This window comes from Camelus dromedarius, chromosome 30 (genome assembly GCF_036321535.1).
Source record: "Camelus dromedarius isolate mCamDro1 chromosome 30, mCamDro1.pat, whole genome shotgun sequence".
Lineage (NCBI taxonomy): Eukaryota > Metazoa > Chordata > Mammalia > Artiodactyla > Camelidae > Camelus > Camelus dromedarius.
Genome location: NC_087465.1, coordinates 18,909,996 through 18,920,083, shown reverse-complemented (window position 1 = coordinate 18,920,083; position 10,088 = coordinate 18,909,996).

Here is a 10,088-nt window from a genome sequence, read left to right as displayed (position 1 = left end):
TGAAGCAAGGGAGGGTTCCCTTTGGCATGCTCCTGTCTCCTTTGTGTCTGTGCCCCTTAACTCCACAAATTACCTCTAATAAGACCACCTCAGACCCAACCCCCTTCTCTGGACCTTTTCCATGCTCCCTCCTTCCGCCCCTCCCATCTGCTCAATTATAAATACTCAGCCTGTTCCCAGTTTGCACCGGACAGACCTGTTTATTTTTAAGGAACCCTGTACAGTAGGTTACTATCCCCACTTACTCATAGGACTGTTGACAGTTTAAGGAGTTTGCAGTCTTGAGCCAAAACCACCCTTAACGCTCATGGCGGAAACCCCCGTGAAGCTGCCGGGCATATCTGAAGCTGGAGGAGGCGAAGAAGGGGCCAAGGTATCACTTAAATCACTGCCCATCAGTGAATGTCTGCTGTGCCCTCGCAGAGGCCGCCCACCAGGGACTGTGTCCAGGTCTGAGCTCGCCCGAGGGCTTTGCTTTCTTGCGCAGGATGCAAAGCTTGATGGCAACCTCCAGGCAAATGCAGGAAGAGCCTGGCCATCTCCCTTTCAGATCCACCCCCTTCCTTTCGCTCCCCTTTCCCCAGGCTGTTAGGCCCAACTCCATTCTGTGCTCAGAGACTCGGAGTTCAAAATTTGTTCTGAGTCTTTAGATCACAGAATCCAGTTTCCCCCGGGGCTCCCTGGGGAAACTGACATTCTGGGGCTCAGCAACTCGGTATATATTTAGTCACCTATGAAAGGGAGTAGTTTGGGCAATCTGGCCAGCAGTGTGCTGCCAATTCTAGGGTGTGTGTTCACGAAGGGGAGTGGAGAACTCCGAGACCCTCGTTAAGGTGAGCCAGACATACCCCACCCTTCTTTGTTATTATTAAAAATTGTTCATTGGTCTACCTTCCTACCTTTGTGAATCTGCGCTATGATTCTTTTAAATTTTTTTTTTTAAGGATGAAGGACATTACCTTAAAGTCACCATTCTAAGTATTTGCTCTCAATCTAGATGATTCTTAAAGTCTCAAGTTTGGACCACAGTGGGTCTGGAGCCAACTATTTACCAGGTACCACATCTGTTTCCAAGATTCTCCATCTGCATGTCCTGATGTCATCTCAAATGTGATCAGAGTGGACAGCATCTTTCCCAGCTGCCCCTTTGAGGCACAGTCTAGCTCTTAAGTGTTCCCCATGGCATATACCACAGTTCTCTGCACACAGCAAGCACTCAATAAATGTTTGATCTGACTTTAATTCTCATATTTCTCTATCATCCATAATCCTATGAGCCTCCCTTGGACCAGTGTTATAAACTCTTAGGATTTTATGCTGGAGCTCTTCTCCTGCAAAAAGCTTCTCTGTGACTGTGAATTTCTGAAGACATGGCAGAGGGACAACATAGGGATGACCCCCAAATTAAACCAGCCCCAAAAGTGGTGGCCAAGAGAGGAAGGGATACATCTGACACCCAGATAAATAGTATCACAACCTGGCACGGTTGTCTTCCACAATAGACAAGGCATTAAAAGCAAACAGCTTTAAGATGCTCAAGTCCAAAATAAAATATAATATTAATTGCAACATCAAAGTAGAGAAACAAGCTAACAGGAAAACTAAAGAAACCATAGGCAACCTATTTATTGATTCAGACCATGAATATTTACTGAGCATTTACTATGTGCCAGAAAGTGCCAGAAAGCGCCAGAAAGCAGCGATAGAAGAAAGACAAAGTGAAGCACAGAATAACTAAGTTGCCCGAGTTTTAGCGACAAAGACGGCCTGAGTTCTTAATCATGATTGTTCTAAGGGAGATTTTTATTATAGTTTAGAACCAAAGGATTCTTTAAGCATTTGGCCATTGAACAATGTGGGGAGTTCAGGATGCTGACCCCCAACACAGTCGAAGATCAGAGGATAACTTGAGAGTTCGCCCTGCATCCCTGTGGTTCCACATCCTTGGATTCAACCAGCTGTGGACTGGGTAGAACAGCAGTACAAATTCACTGAAAAAAATCCACTAGTGAGTAGACCCACACAGTTCAAATTCGTGTTGTTCAAGGGTCAACTGTCCACGAAAAACACAAATGATATTTTTAAAGGACACATATATTTGACTCCATACATTTACAAAACTTCTTTATAAAGGGTTAAATATCTGCATCAGTGTAAGAAGCAACGTATGTAGGGACCGCAGTATCCATTTTGTTTGCTGCCATGTTCTCATTCACCTACGAGTGTGTTTGCACACAGTAGGAGCTTCAAAAACACAAGTTCAAGGATGGATGGAGGTTTCCGGGGTGCCATCGTACCAGGCTCCAGGCTGTGTGCTAGCAACACAAATGTGGATCAGACTTCCCCATGTCCCTGGATCTCTCAACCTTGGGAGGAATGTGACATTTACAGATACAATGGCAGGGAGTTGAGGGGCTTCTGTGTGAGGCACTCAGAGTTTGTACGGAGGATGCTGAAACCAGTTTGAATATGATGAGGGCTCGACCAGAGCAGACAGAAAAAAAAAAAAACTAATTCTATATATAATTAGGTAGTAGAACAGAAGGGATCTGGCAACTGATAAGATCTAGGGCATTGGGGGCACAGAGACGAAAAGATGACTCCTGGGTTTCTTGGCTAGATGATGATAGTATCAATGAACCACAAATATAGAAGGAGAGGGTTTGAAGCGGGGTAACTATTGATTTCATTTTGAGCTTAGAATACCCACATCTCCATTTTCATAGCTAGTAATATAATATTTACCTGTTGGTTTTAATATGTACCTACTGGTTTCATAATTAATCAGTAATATTGTTTTGAGCTTCTTGGTGAAAGATATATAACATCATGACATGGAGGGGGGTGTAAACCCTCCAATTATAATAAATTGGAAAACTGTGGAGTTTTCTCTGAAACATGATTAACCAGACATGATCCAAATTGTAGGTCCCTTCCACATGCGGGCTTCAAAACAGGGGTTTGCCGAAAACTCACAGTTCTCTTCCATTAACTTAGTGGACATTAACCCCAGCCCCAGGGAGTAAGTGTTACATGATAGCATCATCATGGCCAGCGCTGAACGAAAGACTGCAGTCCCCCGAATGAAGACCAGTGTAGTAACTGAACAGAGGCTCAATAAAGCAGACTTAGCGGGAAGGCAGAACCAACAGGGAGTTAAACACTCTCGACTGCTCAGTCCAGTAACACCCAAGGAACAGTTCTTGCATTGACGTAAAAATTATTTTCCCACAAACATGTTCCCTACTCTCTCCTCTTACTCGTTAATTACCGGGAAGCTTTGAAAACGAAGCGCCTTAAGTCGAGAGATTCTTGTTGTCCATCACAATTACTGTTAGCATTGTTTCCTACGCGGTCTTCTCTCCCGGGGGGCTTCTCACTTCATTTTTTCATAACTAGTTGGGTCTGGTGACCTTCAACTGTCCCCAGTGACTCTCACTTGTGTTACCATCTATATCTTGTTATATGGGGAAGGGTAAAACTAACAGATTGTTTCCTCAGGAAAATGTGAAATATTCATACCCCCTGGCACCAGTGGTTTCCCACTGAGTCTTGGGATAAAGCAGCCGTGTGCATGCAGGCTCTGCTTTGACTCTTCCCTAAAGCAAATGCCCTCTCCCTGCCTTTGCTACGCCCTGCACCCTCAGGGCTCCATGACCAGGCTGCATGATCTCAGCTACGGTCACGCTCTCTTCCGCAATTTCAGCAAACGCGGCGCCCACATACAGGGGGAAGTTCAAGGCTGTCCCGAGATTGCTGTGGAGCGCGGGGGTCCTGGCAGGCACCGCTCGAGCTTGGCGCTGAGCCATCCGTCTCCCTCCTTCGCTCCTGCAGCTGGTCTCTTCCCTGTTCTTCGATGACCCAGACCCCACCTTTTCAGTTTCCCTTGAAACCACTCACACGAAGCACTTCCAAAGGTGAGAAATGCCGCTGCAGGTAAAAGTTAGAACTGCATCTTAAGCATCGCAGTTGCCCCGCCGGTGCCGCCCCTGACGTCCCTCCTCCCTCCCGACACTCGCCTCCCAGTCTCTTGCTTTGAACACACTGCGCAGTTCCGTTCTCCACTCTCCGCAGAGCCCCAGACCTTCCATCACATGTTCTAAGACTCATGAGCCGGCTCCTAGACACAACACATCGTCTGGGCGAGGTCTCCCTCTTTGCAGCAGAGACAAACAGGCAGCAGCTTAAACGTTTTGCTTCTTTTCTTCTCTTCCACGAAACAGCGTGTGCTGAGCTGTATAACTGGGTCTACAAGGTAACCACGTCAAAGTCAGTCACTTCCCCACCCACTGAAACGCCATCTTTGTTTGCTTTTAAAAAAAAAAAAAAAGATCCTAGACTTCACTAATGGGCCTTGGTAGTAAATATCATGTTACGTTCTGTTACGTTCACGTGCCTCTGCACACAGGTCCTTCACTCCCCACCACCCACCACCCGCCCCCCCCACCCCATCCCTCCCACAACATACACACAGGGCCAACAGAGCCCCGGGTTCCATTCAATCTCTCATTCATTCATAAAACAATTACTGAGAGTTCAATGTGCCAGCCATTGCATTTCCCTCTGAAAGCAGGACGGCTGCAGTCGAAGAGTGGAGATTCGTGTCTGATTCCAAGTCAGCTTTTGAGAAACTAAAGGCTGCTGTGTGAGTCTGGGATGGATGGTGCGGTAAGATTTCCACCACCGCCGACTGGGTCTAGAGTCTGGATTTCCCCACCTCACCGCACTGCCCACATTCCTTCGGGGTTCACAAACAGAATATTAGAGCTGAAAGGAGTCTCTGAGCTCACCTCATTCATCTGCCTCCTTTTGCAAATGAAGGCCCAGAGGCCTGGAAAGGCAAAGTGACTTTCCTCTGGGGTTAGTTCCACTTAGTAAGTCCCCAGCAGGCTCAGGCCCTGGAAGGCACTCAAGGAGGGGCTGTCGGAGAGGCAGCGCAGGGGAGGGGATTCTGCCTCCTCGCTGTGCTGTCAGAGACCGGAATTCACATCCCAATAATGTCGTCTGTTCGCCATTTAACCTTTGCCAGGTTAACTGGCCACTCTTGTCTATCTTGGTCTACTCATCTCTGAAAACGGGGCCTTGCTCACCTCAAAGAATTGCATGAAATAACCTTGATGGAAGAGCCTGACTGCTTTTCCTCCCGACACATTTAGTTTTCTTTGTTCCTTCCTTCAAAGACCCTGTCCCTTTACACAGGGGAAAGAAAAGGTACCCATTTATCGTTGTCATGACTCTTTTAATGTCCTTCCAACCCTTCCCCCACCCAGGCCCTACACAGGCCCCTGCACACTTGCACGCACACACACACACACACACACACACACACACACACACACACACGCAGGACACCGACTCCCTCGCTGTGGGCACGGGCCACCAGCCCGCTCACCAGCACTGACAGTGGTGGCAGTCACCGATCCCATGAGGGTTCCTCTGTGAACCCCAGAGTCTGGTTTAGGTTCCCAACCACCACCCGCCACATCGCCCCCTCCCCGTGGGCGCCTGCAGGCCCGACGGAGGGTTCAACGCCAGACACCACACAGGAGACGCTTCCTGTCTGGCTTTAATTAATTTCTTTGTTTCCCTTGAAAAAAGACATCTTTAGTTGTCTCATCCACACTGTGTTTTGGCTGCGGTACAAGCCTCTAATTCAGCTGCGGAAAGCGGTTAACTTCTAATTCAGCGACAGAGAGGTGAGAAACGGCTCCCTCCTCCCAGGATGCGAGGCAGGAACAGAGCGGCAGGTGGTGTTGGGACTCCTGAAGCCGTCAGGCAGGACTCGGAGGGGTTAACGTTTCGCCACTTCTGGTCCCTGACTCGTTTAGGGATATTTAGGAAACAAACTGCCGGAGTACAAAAAAAAGAGATCCTTCTCCGCCCAGAATCGCTCTTCTGATTTACTGCGTGAGCCCTTTAGACTACACAGCGCTGGGAACGGCGAGAAAGGACAGGGTAGGGTCTTCTGGAGGCTGGCCCTGGGAGCCACCAGGAGAACATTATGACAGCTGTAGAAAGCCAAAAAGGGCTCGTCCCCCTCACTGCTAAAGACGGAAAGGCCAGCTCTATAGACAGAGCCGTCTCCTGGCAAGATTCAGTTAGTATTTGTAAAATGAATAAATAAATGAATGAATGGCAATGGGGTTGCCATATTTCACCATTTTCTTTCCAGTTATGTGTATTCACGTCACTCCAACTTATGAAAGTATCTGTTTAAAAACCTGAGTTAGATTCCTAGTCTATAACTCAGACCACTACTTCCTAACTGAACATCAACTCTTACCTAATTCTCTCGCAGACTCCCTGGACGGTAGCTCTCTGCAGGGCTCAGAAGCGATGGAGGTGGGGGGTCTGCTCTTTCCCTCTTCTTATCCAAATCTGCTTGTCTTGCTTTCCCTCTACTTGCTACTTTAGGTGACTCCAGGGTTTGGGGAGAGTGAAAGCACAGGAAAGGAAGGTGGAAAGAAAAGATGTGAAACACCTTTAACCTGGAGGTTCAGTCTCTCTGTCATTGCAGGCGTCCAAATTCTGGCTCTTTGACGGGGAGAATCAGGGGACATGCGCACTGGAAGCAACCTCTCATTCTGACCTCAGTCCCCGCCCCCTGGTGCTACCCCACAGTCTCACGCAGGCTGAGGGAGGATCCCGGTGGGCAGGTCTCCAGGGATGGGCTCTTTCTAAATGGTGATCTCGGGTGCCTGTGGGTGCACCCACGTCCCTGTCCCACCCAGCAGTGCAAGTCCAGCCACTGTCTCTCTCCACATCTGCTCTCCCTGATATCGCCCCCTTGCATCCCAGGTTCCGGTCATCAAGATCATGTAACAGGAAAGAACAAATCTGACTCCGTATTTGATCTGTTCCTTTATGTCTAGCCCTGTGCTCTGTTTCCTGTGCTTAGTCTTTTGTAAAAGAATGTTGCCTATAGCCTGAGATATACAGGATAACACATTCTCAAGGCTCTGACCTTAAAGGTAAAGCACTCCTCCATTCATATAGAGATAAAAAGTTGCAGGACAGAGAATAACATTTGTCTTGTGGGAGGTTTACAAGATCGTCATGACCTGACCCACGTGGACAGCTGCCAGAACAAAGGTTTCTGAAAACAAGAAGTTTGCAACAACCAACTGCACCCCCTCCCCTTTTTAGAATAAAAGGATCCTGAATTCTGACTTGGGGAAGATGGTTCTCCAGGACATTAGTCCCCCATCTTCTCAGTCTGCCACATTTCTGAATAAAGTCGTTACTCCTTGCCCCAGCACCTTATCCCCCAGTTATTGGCCTGTCGTGTGGCGAGCAGAACAAGTTTGGACTCGATAACAATCAGGAACACATCCTGACTCTGGGGGATGATGTCAATTCCTCCCAGGACCTGTCACTGCGTTGACCCCCCACACCCCCTGGCTGTGCTGAGTTGAGTGTCTGAGGATCTGCCCCTCTGCCAGCCTCCAGCCACAGTGGGTCTGTCTTTGAGTATCCCCGCAAAATTATAATAATGCAGAAAGAGGGAAAAGTGGCTGTCCTGTCTGCTTCTCTGCAACCAGCATGAGGACCACCACAGAATTGGAGTCAGCTAGCCTCGCCCTTGGTGGCTCTCTTGTCATCCAGTGTGCTGGTTCCAGCCTCTCAGCCAGATACACGGAGGGTGATCCCTTAAGCCAGACCTTGCTCTTCCCAAGTGGCTGGATTTCATTTTGCTTCCTCACTTTGGACCAATATCACAGTGAAATTTAGCAATAATGACTAGCCCTCTCTATCTCCGGTCCTCTGAACAGGAAACAGACACTCCCAGAGAACAAAGCAGTCAGTGTAGCTCATCTCTGCCTTGAGCACTGACTAGCATTAATACACGCATGCCAGGATACCGGACAGGCATTGTGGGCGAGTGGTCAAACATCACTGTTGCAAATGCACCCATCTCCCAGGCGATGGTCCCTGAAGGCTGTTCTCCACGCTTGTTCTGTCTGCCCACATAGCCGTGGCTGGGAAGCCCTCAGAAGCAGCTTGTGCGCCAGCAAGACGAATTAGAAATTGGCTGAAAAGTTCCATCTGGGTTGGAGTTTAGATTTGCAGCATTCAGGGTGCTATATCAGGAGGACAATCTCAAAAAGAATCAAAGTGACTCTTAAAATCTCATTTTCTAACTCACCCTGGCAACTGGGCCCAATCTTATACCAGTGTATTTTTTTTAATTGAAGTACCGTCAGTTACAATGCATCAATTTCTCATGTACAGCACAATGTCCCAGTTTCTGGTGTTCAGCACAATGTCCCAGTCATACATATACATACGTATATTCGTTTTGATATTCTACACCAGTCTAAATTGATGTGGCGTACCTTCTATACAGCAAGTTAACAAACGAAAAGGCAGCCAAGAGGAGGTGAAGGGGCCAGAGAGAAAAAGCAAGATAGATGGATTAGAAGACACTGGGCATTTTTTGGCTACCTAGCTACCAGTCATTCCACTCCCACAAACCACATTTGTTGGGGTCTGTCCTTCCTCGTAGATTTTTTATTGTGAATAGGGGGCTAGATGGGAAACCAAGCTGAGGGAGGGGCCAGATTCTTTCTTCCCAGCTAAGGGCTTGTATACCTGGCCAACAGACCAAGCAGAACTTTGACTCTCCACCTAGCAACCCAAAGATGGAGAGAACAATCTGAAGTCAGATACTGTACAGAAACAGGGGCTGCACGATGTTCCGGACATTTCTGCAGCAACCCCTTGTGTGTGTCCCCAGCTCTGAGGCCCCCGTGCTCCCTTGCTTTCTGATAGCCCTCCAGCCCAGACATCATCACCCTAGCCAATCTCTATGTCCTCCAGATCCTCCCAAGGCAGAATCAGCTCCCCTCGGTTGCCACCAGGAGTCCTGATGGACACAGTAGGAATCACATCCTCAGTTCACTCTTCCCGCCTGCAAGGTGAAAGAGAGTTGAAACTAAAACCTGCTAAGTTTTTTCTGAAAACACCCTGAGAATATCAGTCTCCCAGCTCTGGGGACTTATGGAAGTGTTTGCTCTCATCTGTCGTTCAGTGACACGGTGACTCTGAGCCCAAGCATTGGCTCTGTTGTTATAGTCGCACAGGTCTTTTCAGTCCTATGTGTTAATTTATTTTTAAGCCCCAATCTAAATAAGCTGGAAATAAGCCCCATCTCCTTTTCACAGAATCGGAGAAGTTAGGATGGAGAAATCTTGAGAGATGGCCTAGTCCGACAGCCCCATTGTACAAACCAAGCAAACCTTTCTTCTTTGGAAAAGTAAGGAAATGCTGCATGAAGACTTTGCCTCTGCTCCACAGATGTTCCTGCGTTAAACCAGGATTAAAAAACAATTTCCTCTTCTCCTTACTCTGGGGTGTGTCTCGAACTTAATTAGATTAATTTTTTTCTAAGAATCCTAGGGTTACATTCCCTAGAGTGCATGTGTACAGGCCCTCATCATTTTTCACTTAATTACTGAACTGGTCTCTTAACTGGGCTTTTTACTCATAGCCTCTGCACCCTAGCTCCACCCCATCTTGCCACACCTCCCCGCACCCCCAGCCCAGTCTCCACACGACTGTAGAGGCTGTTCCTCTGAATGCAAATCCGATCACATGGCTTCTCTGCTTACAATATCCTTCTGGAGCTCCCCATCTCTGATAGGCAGAAAGATGCCCCCCCAAAAAAATGTCCGTGTCTCAATCCCCACAATCTGTGAATATGTAAAGCTCACATGTCAAGGGGGAATTAAGATGGCAGGTGAAATTAAAACTGCTAATCAGCTGACCCTGAGCTGCAGAGATTATCCTGTATTCTTCACGTGGGCCCAATCAAACCACAGGGCCAGTGAAGGCACAGAGAGGTTCGGAGATGCTAGGTTGCCTGCTTTGAAGATGCAGAAGAGGCCACAAGATGAAGAATGCAGTGGCCTCTAGAAGCTGGAAAAAAAGTGAGGAAATGGGTTCTTCACTAGAGTCTCTGGAAAGGAATGCAGCCCTGTGGGCACCTTGACCTTAGACCAGTGAGGCCGTTCCAGACTTTTGACCTCCAGAACTATAAATCTGTGTTTGGGTAATGTGTTGTAGCAGCAATAAGAAAATATTAGACC